Source organism: Amaranthus tricolor, chromosome 7, assembly GCF_026212465.1.
Source record: "Amaranthus tricolor cultivar Red isolate AtriRed21 chromosome 7, ASM2621246v1, whole genome shotgun sequence".
Classification (NCBI taxonomy): domain Eukaryota; kingdom Viridiplantae; phylum Streptophyta; class Magnoliopsida; order Caryophyllales; family Amaranthaceae; genus Amaranthus; species Amaranthus tricolor.
The window spans coordinates 20628621-20643315 of record NC_080053.1 but is presented as its reverse complement, the minus strand read 5'-3'; the positions used below and the strand labels follow the sequence as shown (position 1 = coordinate 20643315).

At 33.3% G+C, this 14695-nt stretch overlaps 1 long non-coding RNA gene across 1 annotated transcript; it reads right to left on the bottom strand.

The window, feature by feature from the left end:
* Positions 1–6216: 6216 nt before the first annotated feature.
* LOC130817677 (uncharacterized) lies at positions 6217–8388 on the bottom strand. Its single transcript, XR_009043844.1, has 3 exons — positions 7791–8388; positions 6944–7017; positions 6217–6533 (listed from the first exon to the last, which is right to left on the bottom strand). It is a non-coding gene; the product is annotated as an uncharacterized LOC130817677 (long non-coding RNA).
* Between the last annotated feature and the right edge of the window lie 6307 nt (positions 8389–14695).

The window sequence follows — 14695 nt, the reverse complement described above, 5'->3', positions numbered from 1 at the left end:
GAATTAATGGTTATAACTGTTTAAATTTATTTGTAACTAGAGATAATTTTATTATGTGTTTTATGATCGAAAATGATAGTTTAGCAGCGCCTCAATGATTTTGGATTGTTGTTATCTATTTTGCAGGTTAAGTCAATGCGAATTTTCTTTGATTTTGGGCTCGAGTTGAGATGCGAGAATTAAATGATACTTTCTCCATTTTTTTTATTTTTAAATATGCGTTATAAAAAATTATCTTTCATGGATGATAAAAATGTCTCAATATGTTTACAAATGCCTCAATATCTTTAAGATATTGAGACATTTTTAAAAATAAAAAATTATAAAAATGTATAATAAAAATCAAATTTTAAGCCTCTTTTTACATATGCATTTTAAAAAATATTAAGGTTTTTTTTATTAAAAGTATACATTAAGGCGAACCTAACGAGACATTACATGGATATATTTTATCTTTTATATATGCTCGAAAATCTTAATTAAATTTCTCTCTCCACAAAGTGGAATATTCTAAATGTGAAAAACATAAGAAAATGGAGGGAGTAATTGTTTTTCGCCTAGGCTTCTAGTTGGGTTAAGTGAGCTTTCTCGTTTGGATAATAGTTCAAATTAATTATTTATTGGAAAGTTCTACATGGTTGTAACCAAGTTTTAGAGAAAAACGAGTGATACATTTTTTAAAGGTTTTTTTTTCATATGTTAGCGATAAGGTTTTAATTTTTTAAGAACATAACAAAATTAGTTAAATATTTGTTATAAATAAATGAAAAGACAAATAAATTCTTTTTTTTTTTCCTTTTTTATATATTTTAAATTAAAATAGAAACAAAAACCATCCCACCCCCACCCACTTAGCCACCACTCACTAATGTAAAAAAACCTATCTACCACATGTTATATCACTACAAAAAACTCTTGAATTAGCGATGGAAAAATGGCGAGGGGAAGAGTTGGTCGCCCGTGGCGACGACATGGCGAGGAAAAGAAGGGTCGCAAAAGCAAAAAGCAAAATGACGACGACAAGGCGAGGGAAAGCTGGGACGCAAAAGCAAAAACTACATTAGCGACCGATTTCGGCGTCGCCATATTATTTTTCCTTTTTGTTTTTGATTTTAAATTTTTTGCGACAAGTCCGTTTGTCGCGAAATCGTCGCCAATTTCGTACGTTTCATTTCCCATAAAGCAGGCGATATAGTGTTTGGTAGCCCTTTGGTCGCCATGTTTTTGAATTTGAATTCAAAAGTGGCGATGAGTTTGTAATCGCTGTCTTGTCGCCATTTTATTCTATAAATAACCAACTGATCCTTGTGTATCGTAGTATATTTTGGAAGCTAAAGAATTTGAAGAGGTTAGTGAGTTTTTTGTTTTTTTTTTTATATGAGTTAGTTTTATTTATTTTTATTATTTATTTTTAGTTTCTATTGTCATTAATTTGATTTAATTTTATTATTTAATTAGTATTTATTTTATTTTCTTTGTTATTTACTTGAGTTTTATATTTACTTGATTTAATTTTATTATTTAATTTTTATTGTTATTTTCTTGAGTTTTTATATTTTTTATTATTTTATATTTTATTTTTATTTACATTAGTTTGCTTTAGTAGTTTTTATTAGAATAATTATATTATTATTGTCATATATTGTTATTGTCATTAACTTACTTTATTGATAAGTTGAATAATTATGTTATAATATTATATTTAGGTGTTAAAAATGAGTTCTAGGCAAGAAAGAAGTTGGATGTACAACCGACGAAAAAATGGAAAGTTTAGTTTAAGATTTATGAGAGGGTTGGAAGAGTTTTTAGATTTTGCTCGTTCACAAAGCATGAGTTCTGAGATAAAATGTCCTTGTAAAAAGTGTAAAAATTGTTGTTTTAAGGAAGCAGATGAAGTAAGGGAACATGTAATGAGAAGGGGGTTTGTTGAAAATTACTATGAGTGGAAATATCATCAGAACACAGAGATAGGAACAACATCTGATGTTGTAGCGGAAGTCGGAGAGCAATCGTCAAACAATCCAAATTCATACTCACAGATGGTGCATGATGCAGTAGCTAGTGTGTTTCCAGACAATTACCATCACTTTTTTCCCTCACAGTATAATGTAGAGTCAGTGGATAATGAACCACCAGTACACGTTGACGAAAATCCAAACCCACAGTGTCAACAGTTTTTTGAAATGTTAAATTCTGTAAATAGTTCTCTGTTTGAAGGTTGTAAAAATCACACGAAGATGTCTATTATTGGTCGACTTACAAACCTGAAGACAGACCATCGTCTCACTGAGAGGTGTTACGACGATATTTGTGGTATTCTGAACGAAGTGTTACCAGAAGAGAATACGATGGTAAACAACTTCTACGACACAAAAAAACAAATAGCTGCTCTTGGATTACCTGTTGAGAAGATAGATTGTTGTCCTAACGGATGTTTGATATATTGGGGGAATAATGCGAATGCAACTTGCTGTTACATTTGTGAAACTTCTAGATGGAGAAGAAACAGTAAGGGTGATAAGGTTTCGCGGAAACAATTTCATTATTTTCCCCTAGGGCCCAGATTACAAAGATTGTATGCTTCAGAGGCAACAGCTAGGCATATGAGGTGGCATGCAGAGCACCGCACTAAGGATGGAGAGATGATACATCCGTCCGATGCTGAAGCGTGGTTGACATTTAACGACATTCATCCAGACTTTGCATTGGAGACTCGAAACGTGCGGCTTGGTCTGTGTACAGATGGTTTTAACCCATTTGGAAGTTCGGGTCAACAGTATTCATCGTGGCCTATCATTTTAACACCGTACAATCTTCCGCCATGGATGTGCATGAAGAAGCCGTATATGTTCTTAACCGTGATTGTCCCTGGGCCGAGTAATCCAAAGCACAACATTGACTTATATCTTCAACCACTAATACAAGAGTTGAATATGTTGTGGGAGGAGGGTATTTGTACATTTGATGTGTCAAGAAAGGAGAATTTCCAACTACGAGCAGCTTTTATGTTATATTTTTTTCTAGATTTTTTTTATTTAATATGTAACTTTTGAATTATAGAGTAATTTATTTTTAATATGTTGTTATTATCTAGTTCCGAATTTTTTTTTTGTTTAATATTTTCGAATTTTTGAGCATGTCTAATGTAATTTTTAAATGTAATTTTCGACTTGCTTTAATAGTATATGTAGTAATGTTTAGTTTGAGATGAAAAAATTCATTACGTAGATAAAATTGGGACATTTTATGTTATAGATAAGATTGATTTTAGTTGAAAATAATATTAGGATTTGAAATAAATATTATAGGCAAAATGAGCAGCGACCCTAATGATTGGGCTAGCAACTATTTCTTGAATAATTTGTCGAGTAGCCACGACGACAATAACGACGAAGACAACAGTAACCGAGTTCAAGGGAGTAGTGAAAATACTCCAAGTGATTCCGTGCAAAATATGGAAGAGGATGATGGAGACGATCCTCGACCGGATCTTCCATGGCTACCAATAATAAACAAGTAAATATTTTAATCATCTTATTATCATTAATATTTTTTCAATATTAAAATTTTAATATAAACTAATTTTGTTAATTATTGTAAGATTTAATCCCATATCCGGAAACACCATTGCATCCAAAATAAGGGCTACCTTCAATTATAGGCAAGATGTCGAAGGTAGTAGTTGGAAGGGTGTGACAAAACACACAAAAGATTTTTATTTTAATGAATTTAAGGTAAAATTATTATTTTGTTGTTTATTTTTAGACTTTGTTATATATAAATTATTTTAAGTATTTTATTTGATGAAACATTTATGTATTTAGAAACAATACAAATGGGACCCTCGCCTCGAACATTTCGTTCGAAGGTCGTGGGAGGAAAAAGCCGCAAAGCGCTATGCGGATATGCTTTTCAAATGGCGTAGGACGTTGAAAAGCAAGCTTGAATTTAAACCTCCTTCCATCGATAATGAGACCTGGGCGCGATGGAAGGCGGATTGGGAACGCCCAGATAATAAAGCCGTTTCGGCTAGGAATTCCTCCAATAGACGTGGAGGAAGAGACAAAGCTGAAGCCACCCATATAGGTGGCTCAATCCCGCACGCCAGAACAATGCGGGATTTGGTGAGTATTTTGTCAATTAAGTAGTATTATATTTAATTTTTTTATTATCTTTTGTTTAGTTTTAAGTCGTTTTTTTTTCTAAATATTTCAGGAACAATCAAAAGGTCAAAGACCCACGGCCTATGAAATATTTACACGAACACATGGGGTCTTTGACAATGAAACAGGAGATTGTTCCCAATGGACGAATAGCAAGTCAAAAAAAGTTAACATAATAATCTTTTAAACTTGTTTATTTATTTAATTTTAGTATCAATTAATACTTTGTTTATTGGTAATTGATTTCTTTGTTTTATTGAAGGATGAATATCGTTCTTTGATGGAGTAGCATCCAACTCGCGACCCAAGTCAAATTTGGTTGGATGCTATTAAAAACGTAGAAAGCGGTTCAAACAAAAAAAAACAAAAAAACCAAAGAGGTATTTGGGGTTGGTTACGCCTCTCAAAATATTTATCCTCCTGAGCCAACGGATATTCTGGCTTCTCAGCCTGCACAACCTGATTATGATGCCATTATACAACAAAGGTTTGCGGATTTAGAAGCCCAGCAAATGGAGTTTAATAATCAATTATTGGAATCGATACGAAGAGGAAATGCTCAGACAGCCTATGACTATCATCAAAGGATGACTGAACAAATAACAAGAGAACGAGAACAATTTATGAAATTCCTTGAATCGCATTTCAATTTGAATCAACCCCCTCCTCCACCTCCTCAATGAATGATTAAAATATTTGTAATTTTTGTGACTTTGTAATAAACTTCAATTTTTTATATAATATTTCAGCTCTTTTATTTTAATTTATTTGTTTTATGTGTATATATTTTTATTTTAATATTATAACTAATACAAAATATATATAATTATAATTTTTATATATTAATATATATATATATATATATATATATATATATATATATATATATATATATATATATATATATATATATATATATATATATATACGGCTGCAAAAAAGCTGCAAAACAGCAGGCGACAAGATGGCTATCAGAGATTGGTCGCCAAAGAGGCGACGGAAATGTCGTCGCTATTTGGTCGCCAGCACTGGCGATAGCTTTTGGCGAGGAGCAGCTTGTCGCCATAAGAGACACGTGTTTGGCGATGGACATGTTGTCGCTGGGTGGTCACCAATTTCATCAAAAAATATAGCGACGAAATGGCGTCCAATTTGACGTTAGCGACGAACGATAAGGCGACCACCACGAATCCCCTCGCCATCCCGTCGCCAGAGTCACTTTTTCATCATTTAGCTATGCAATGGCGACGAAAAGCTGTGTCGTCAATTCAATAGTTTTTTGTAGTGTATGTTGCGGTCCAAACTCTAACCCTTATATACCTTACAAACCACCCTTTAAACATCCCATTCCCCACCCAGTCCAACTCTAATCGAGCTCTACCTACAGATGCTCGATGCCAACCACCGCGACCACAGTCGTTAGCCTCAACAACGTTCGAGCAAGATTTTTAGCCTCCATCAAATGCAACCCACATATTAGGTGTGGTCTTATATGTTATGATTTAGGTGGTGACCGCATGAATAAATAATGTGGTGATAGGTTGGATGAGGGTGGGTTGAGAGTTAGTCAGGTTAGGGTGGTTATCGAAAAGAATAGGGCGCACATCTTTTTTAGCTAGGATGAAAGGTCTAGTGGAGGAAAAAAAAGGGTTTTGGTTAGGTTGAGATAGGGTTTGGGTAGGTAGTGGGGATGGCTGGGTTGAGACGGGTTAGGTTGGGTAGTGGGGATGATTGGGTGAAGGGTTTTAATTTTTTATTCTTTTATTTATGAAAGTAAAAAAGGGAAAACATATAAAAATAACTTAAAATTAATGAAATGTAACATTTTTTATTGAAATTTGCTACCACTTTTATAAACTTAAAACATTATCGTTACTATGTGAAAAAAACATTAAAAAAAATGCTATTACTTTCATTTCCTCAAATCTGGTTACTAATATGTTGAATTTTTCTTATTTATTTATATTTTAATTTAATTTAGTCTCTTCACATAGTTACTTAAAATCCTTAGTATTAGTGATGACATTGTAACAACCCTACTTACCGTTTGACTGAGTAAACAGGGTCATCACGGAGTTTATTTCCCAAGAAACTCAAATTTAAAATTCAAAATTGTGCAAGAGATCACCAGTTCTATGACATAGCTGTATCAGCTAATTCTCAAACTAAACACTTAACTAAAACACAAAGTAATCATAAAAGCCACTATGAAAGTCCAACATAACTAATACAATCTAGTCCAACATACATTTATCAAAACCTAATACAACACTACAAATTCTCATGTACTCAGCTCATTTTAATATCCAAGTAACTCTAACCATCACCGCTTAACCCATCGTTCCCGACCGGTTTCGATCTGTAAACAGTCTAAAAGATGGAAACAACAGAGGGTCAGGTTAAATTGAATGAGAAGTAACAATCCAAACAACAAAACACAGTAATTCAAATCATAAGTTTAAAAGCAACATCAATTTCCTAGATCTATATGCGCACAGAGAGTCTAGTTGAGAGGAACATCCATAACCCTAAGGTTATGTCACTCTCGGGTGAGGCTAGTCAATATTTGAATGACAATTCACCTCAAATATAGGGAATAGGAGACAATGCCCCACCACTCCGTCAATGACCAGCTCGTAAGCCCGATCCATTGACCATGTCAATATCAGCATAATCATTCATAACAAATTTATCTCAACAATATAATTTCACCAACTTTAATAAAAAAAATTTCAAAATTGTAGTCTGGCCAGATCCTTTAAGGAACTGCTACTACTCACTGCAAAATATGCTTCAAAGAGTCGAATCTAAATCACAGCTATCGATTAGAAGTGCTCCTCAACTAGGTCGAATCCTGAAGCATAACAAACACAACATCAACAAAAAGGCGTTCGATGCTATAATACTAACATATACCAATTACATCTCCTCCTAAAACCGTAACTTACTCATGGATTATATTCTAACATTTCTAATCATACAAGGATTGTGCACTCCAAGCTTAAACACTTTACATGTCATCAAAATATTATAATCGCGATCTAACTTGTTTACATATTTTGTAAAGATTACTCACCTTCAGCATTCTTTATAATTTTTTAATTAAACTTAACGTGTACATTCAAAACCAACCCTCAAAAGTCCTCAAAGAATCTGATAATCCCTTCAAGAATATCAAAGTATTCAATAACACAACCAATATTTATCCCACCATTAATGATTTTCACAAGAAGCTCCTAATTCAATCATGAACATCAAAATACTTAATATTTCACCAATATACCACATTTTTTAACAAAAACTCATATCTCGATGTCATGTATCCTATCTCTTCAAATTGAATCTACCATCTTTATTCTCAAATAGAGATTTTCATTTGCCTCAAAGATAGATACTCTAACTTACAATCCACGATACTCCAAGAATCCAGCAATAATCAACACAAAACAAAATAAATAAGATAATAGAAGCCAAAACAATGTAATATAGCTACGGTATGGCTATAAACATTCGGCCATAGAAGATACAGACATGGCTATTGCTCGAAAATCAGAGGAGAGAATGGGAGGAGCCTTGTTCTTCGAAAATCCCAAGCAAGAAAAGAAAGAACACAGAAAAGAATTATACCTGCTCCTTTTTCGCCAGAATCGAACGAAGGCTTGGAGGGAAGACTTGCTGTGTCTCTTGCGAAAATTCGAGGTAGAAGATGAGTAATGCTTGCTTTACCCTGATGTGTCCTATTTGAGGAACAAGAACCTTGCAGAGGTGGTACAATGGTGGATTTCGAAAATCAAAACTAAAATGGGGAAGAGGATTGTTTAAAGCATCAGAGGTAGGAGATGAGATTCATCAAGAGAAGGAAGTAGTCGGCTGCTTTGGGTTTCGAAACTTAGAAATTGAAAGGGTATTTAGATTTGAAGAGAGAAAAACAAGGAGCGAAATCAGATGAATAAGGACATTGTTGCTTCGAAATCAGATGAAGAAGATGGGGTTAGGGTTGTGTCTTCCTTCGAAAATCGAAGACAACGAAGAACAGGATGAGAGGCATGGGTTTCAAATGGTTTGAGGAGGAAAGCAGTTATTTCAATTCTTGAAGTTCATGAAATTAGGATTTGAAAAATATTAGTGTCCAAGAAGATGATGAATAGTGGAAAGCATAAAACTGATTTCTATTATTACCTCCTATTTTATACATTAGTCTCATTTATTTTTTTCACTATTCACTTATCACCCTTAATTTGTATTTTATTAGTTTATAAGTTAAAACATAGTTATGTAAGATCTTGTTTAATTCGTCTCAATACAAAAATTATTAATATCAATTTTTTATAATTTTTAATTAAGAATAATTAGAGATATTAAATGTTAAATTTTTGTCTCGACAAGTGTAAAAAACTAAATGCGACTAATGGGTAGAATAGGAGATAGTATTATTTATTTTTTTTTTTAATATCTGTTTTCAATTTTCCAATTCTACAATATTATTCCTCAAATGTTATAGACATTCCCTGAAAACGAAGTTTCCTCCATCGTAATTAAATATTGATATTTCCTATTTGATTTGGTATCTATAATGTTCGTCCGTTTAATTAGTAGAGTTGTTTAGCGTATTTGGGTGGGTAGCGAATCAATTTTGAGAATAAAAAACCTAAATGTGGGTTCAAAATTTGAAAGGCTTTTCTCCCATTGTGTGCTTAATTTATTTTTAGCTACTCGCCTTTTGTTCTCGTAAGAAACCAAATTCACAAACTTTTAAATGAGACAATATTACGGTGTGTTTTAGACCGGCCGGTTAGACTCAATGTACACTTACGGTCATAAAGTAACTGCTTACAATATTAAAATAACTAATTATAAGCTGAAGTGATCACTTATAATTTTACGGTAAATACTTCTTCAATGTAAAAAGCACACACAACAAATAACATACTAGATCAAAGTCGCTCCAATTTCGATCATGTTCAACTTCATAATCTCAATAGCACTTATCTCCATTAATATCATTCTTTGACATCCAAACAAAAAGAATATAAAAAATCAAATTAAGTAACAAAGGTAATCCAAATTAATAATTAAAGAAACTTAATAATTATCAAAAATGGTTAATTAAAAAATTATAGATATATCTTAATTTCACTGCACAATTGTATTATATAGCAATTGAGAGAAAAAACTGGAGCTAGGATCGTATGAAGCTAAACAATCTAATTCTTAATACTCCCTCCTATGCAGGATAAGTGTCCCATTTGACTTTTCACGGATTTTAAGAAAAGTCAAAATGGGACCCTAAGGGTAGGAGAGAGAGTAGTATTATGGGTTTTTAATTGTAAGGATTAAGGAATTAATGATTCCCACCAATTTAGCCCAATTTAAAAGCTGATTTTTTTGGCTCCAAAAGTTTGAAATTTTTTTGCGCCAAAATTACATCGATAATATAATTAAGTCCTGAATTACATAATTAAGTCCTACGTTTACAATAATTTTTGGAAATTACATAAATTTCTCAAGATTACTAAAAATTAAATACATCAGTTACGGTATCTCCGAGAGCCTTCTCAATTCTTCAACAGCTTCGGGGTAGTTGCAGTCGTTACTGATCATGTGAGTGCGAATTTTTTTGCGATCATTGACTTCAGATTTTTCAAATTACCAAAAAAATGCATTAATAATTTCTTAAATAGCCTCCAATTTATAAACAACCAAATTTTCAAAATGAAAAAAAAATCATCACATTACCCAAATTAATTTGAAACCCCAAATTAAAATGTCCAGAAATAAGGAATTCAAAAGGAAATCAGAAACTGCCGCCAAGCAAGATTTCATATTGATGTCTGCCGCCATGAATTCAACCAAATTTTCAAAGCACAGCATAAATTGAGAAAACAGAAATAAGGCGCCAAAATTGAAATGTCCAACAAAAATAAAAACTCAATCATTACATGAAAAAACAGAAAGCATAAATAGACAATGACAATGGTCATTTATTACACATTCATCTAAAACAATGGCTCCTGCAAAAAACTTAAGTACACAACAAAGAGAACACATAATGCAGAAGCTGCTGTCTGCATTAAATAAGAAGGGCAAACCAATGCTAGGCACAATCAATGCACTTGCGAATGAGTTTCAAGTGTGTAGGAAAACAATCACACGTTTGTGGAATGATGTCAAGAAGCAGATGACAAACAACACCACAGTCATTAACCTCAACAGTAAGAGAGGGGGCAGAGAAGCAGCAAACAAAATAAAATTCGATGAAGAAAAATTTAAGGCCATCAAATATGAACTCAAGGGTACTCAGCATTCAGTAGCAAAGCAGATGGAAGTGTCACAATCAACGGTATGTAGGTGGAAGAGGAACAAAGTCATAAGAAGGCACACAAACGCAATCAAACCGACTTTGAATGAAAACAACAAGTTACACAGGTTAAGCTTTGCATTATCTAAATGTGAATATGATGAACAAAATGATGCATTCAAGTTTAAGCCATATACTAACGTTGTTCACATAGATGAAAAACACTTCTATCTAACCCGAGAGACACAGAGTTATTATCTAGCTCCCGGTGAAGTAGAACCACATAGAGAATGTTAATCAAAAAGGTTCATACCAAAAATCATGTTTATGTGTGCTGTTACAAAGCCTATATTTACAACTGAAGGTGATGTTTTTTTTGATGGTAAGATAGGCATTTGGCCATTTATTACACAGGAGCCAGCAAAAAGAAGCTCAAAGAACAGGAAAAGGGGGGAGTTGGAAACAAAACCAATACAATCAATCAAAAAAGAGCACATTAGAGCAATGCTTATCACTAATGTGCTGCCAACCATTAGAGCAAAATGGCCTGCAGAATTGTCAAAGCATATTTACATTCAACAAGACAATGCCAAACCGCATATAGCACACAATGACAGAGAACTTTTAGAAGAGGCAATGAAAGATGGATTTAATATACAATTAGTGCAACAACTTCCAAATTCCCCTGACATGAACGTGCTAGATCTAGGTTTTTTTAGATCAATTCAAGCTTTGCAATATCAAAAATCTGCTTACAATGTTAAAGAATTACTTAGGGCTGTGAATAATGCATTTCAAAATCTAAGTCCACAATATTTAAGGTTTGTATTCATCACTTTACAAGCTTGTATAATAGAGGTCATGAAAAGACGGGGGGTTTGACTATCACATTCCTCACATGAACAAAACAAAGGCAGCAAGGGAAGGGACTTTACCAGATTACCTGAGTATTGACAAACAATTGGTTGTTGATTCACTTCAATATTTATTCACAAAGCTAAGTACATAAAAAATGAATAAGCTTGTGGAACTCATTGGCTATGCAGGGGGATTGATGAAGGGGATTTGAATGTAGAAATATCAGAAAACAACAACAACCAATCTCAACGAATTTCAGCATGAGCAACAGAAATCATCATATGAGCAAAAGAACAGCAACCAACAAAATTTTTTGGGACACAGAGGAAAGCAACAACAGCACAGAAGATCAGCCAACACAACCTTAACCAACACAGCAACATGTGTGAAATGTAAATTCCTTTTGACTTTGGACATATTTTTGGGATCTTTAACATGGGATGTTTCAGATGCAAACAACAAAAATTTTATGTTGTTTTCAATGAAACATTTTTATTCAAATATACATTAATGAAAAATTTGGTTGTTTTAGTACTCTCAGGTAAACTTTTTTTTTTTTTGAAATCATTGAGTAGAAAATCGAACATCTTTGTGCATTAAACGTTGGAAAACAATCCAAACCCCCTTTGTTCGATTTTATGGTGGCTAAATATGCTCTCACTTTCAGATCACAGAGCAATGAAATAAAATGCATACAAAAACGTTTAAATTAAAAATCATCATCAGTCAAAATGAACATGCACCAACACGAACAGAAACTCACTTGAGAAAGGACCTAGCTTATCAAGCCAATCTTCTTCTTCACAATCAGTATTCGAAAAAACAGCATCAATGGAAGAATATTCACGATCAGGATACATATCAGGCTCAGGTGTATAAATCGGTTCACCTTCAGAGTCAAGTTCTCTTCCCCACTTAGGATCAGTCTCAACAGAAGTTGAGTCATCATAGTAATCAAAAGACTCTTCCTCAAACGATTTCAGTCCAGATCTAGGGTTTTCATCATCGAACCCCTTAAAGTCTATCTTAGAAAGCGATTTGTAAGGAGATTTGGGGATTCTCAGAAGTAAAGAAGTAGGCGAGTTAAGGTTTTTCATGGGTGAGTTGATTGTCGAGTTAGGATTTTTCAGGGGGGATTTAAAAGGTGAACTAGAGTTCGCCATGAGAACAACACGAAAGAAATTAAGGAATAAGGTGAAGCTTCAACCTAGATCTAGGGTTATCAGACAACAACACAGAAGAAATTAAGGAAGACGGTGAACCTTCAACCCAAATTTAGGGTTTTCAGAGAAGAACAAGAAAGAAGATAAGGAAGAAGGTGAAGCTTCAACCCAGGATTATCACAAAACGGCAAGAAGAATGGGGAATGGGGAATGGGTAGGGTTTTAGGGTTATAAAGGGAGGGAGTAGGGCTGAACAGGGTTTGGTCTAAACCGTAAACCAAACCGTAATTTAAGTATTTGGTCTGGTCTACGGTCTGAATGGTCTGGTCCGGTTTTTTTTTCTTTTAAACGGTTTACGGTCCGGTCCCGGTTTTTAAATTTGTAGACCAAACCGGACCAATAAACCGTAATAAACTCTAATATTAGGGATTAGGGCAAACATTTTCTTCCTAGTTCTCCTGCTGCCGTAAATTAGAAAAGGCAAAAGCTGCCCAGCATCCTCCTCTCTTCTTCTTCCTCGCATCCTGCCCAGGTTTGAGACGCCATCGACTCTTCTTCTTCCTCGCATCCTGCCTAGTGCCCAGCAGCCCAGGTCTGAGACGCCATCGACTCTTCTTCTTCCTCGCTTCCTTCAACTCTTCAAGCTTCAACCCATCGACGACGCTCTGCTTCTGTGGTTCTTCGAGGCTTCGACGCTCCTCCTCCAATCTTCATTCTTCAATCTCACCATTCACCACGGAATCAAGTGTAGAATCTCGTAATGTAAGTATATTGATTGATTTTTTGATTTTTTAGGGTTCTTTTTATCAGTTTTTGTTTAAATTCGAATTAGGGTTCTAAATGAAATTTATGTGATTGATTATCAGTTGAAATCTCACCATTTATCAGTTGAATGTTAAATGAAATAATCTCAACTTCCTTCAAAAAGATTGCTTAATCTTTATTCTGTTTATTTGCAGTATTGGAATTTGGAAGAATCAACATTTTGTTGGATTGTTTAATTGGTTATGGACGAATTAGGGTTCTAAATTTATGCATTGAAATTTATGTGATTGATTATGTGAAATTTATGCGATTTAGAGCATTTTGAGAGTAATTTGATTGGAAAAATTGTTAGGGTTTATGTTTAGGGTCTATTGCTGATGTATTTTGATGATGTATTTGATGGAGGATATTGCTGATGTATTTGATGATGATGTATTTTGGATTTGATGATGTATTTTGTTTACAAATTATCGTTTATCTTAGATTCTCATTCAATTAAAAAAATTTCAAAAAAAAAAAACCGTAGACCAGACCGTTCTAGAACGGTCTGGTTTGGTCCGGTCTGGTCTGAAAAATTTCCAGACCGGAATTTCTGGTCTGGTCTGATTTTTCTGTCAAACCAGACCAGACCGGACCGTGTGCAGCCCTAGGAGGGAGTGTGTAAATGGGTGGTTATTAATTAGGATTTAAGTATGTTGATTAATTATAAGGGAGGGAAAATTAGTAAAGGTAATGGAGAGTATAATTGAAAATAGGATAAAGTACTAAGTATATAATAGTAAAAAATGCATGCTAAAAATAGAAATGAGACATTTAAGGTGACTTGACCATAAAAGGAAATGAAACACCTAAGCTGAATAGAAGGGAGTATTAGATTTCTTGTTTGCTTTTGTTATTAAGAACTAACAAAATAACTACTCTCAACATTACAACCACTAGTTTGAATGACTAGGAAAGAAAAGTCATCCAATACTTTTTTCAGTGTTACTAACAACGAACAAGGGTAATTTACTTAAAATAAATAAGCTCTTCGCAATTACTAACAATGAATATTAATATGCTTTTTTTTTTTTAAAATAAAACCAACTTTTATTATTTTTCTATTTCTAATAGTATACAAAATAGACCGTAAATTCAAATAAAAAGTTACTTTGAAAATTAATTTTCTCCTGATAATTATTATTTTTTTAATAAAAATAAATTTTATTCAAATTTTCATAGGTTGCCCTCCTATGAATATGACTAAACCATTATTATTAAAATATTAAACCAACTACGATTCTCAAATCACCTCAAAAATATTTATATACGAACTATGATTACAAAGCATTTATATGTAATGAAAAAGATTGAAAAACAAAAAAATATATAAACAATTTTAAACAAATAATAAAAAAAGAAAAAACCCGAAACATTTAAGTTTTTCGCGGCAACGGCCCCTTTATTCA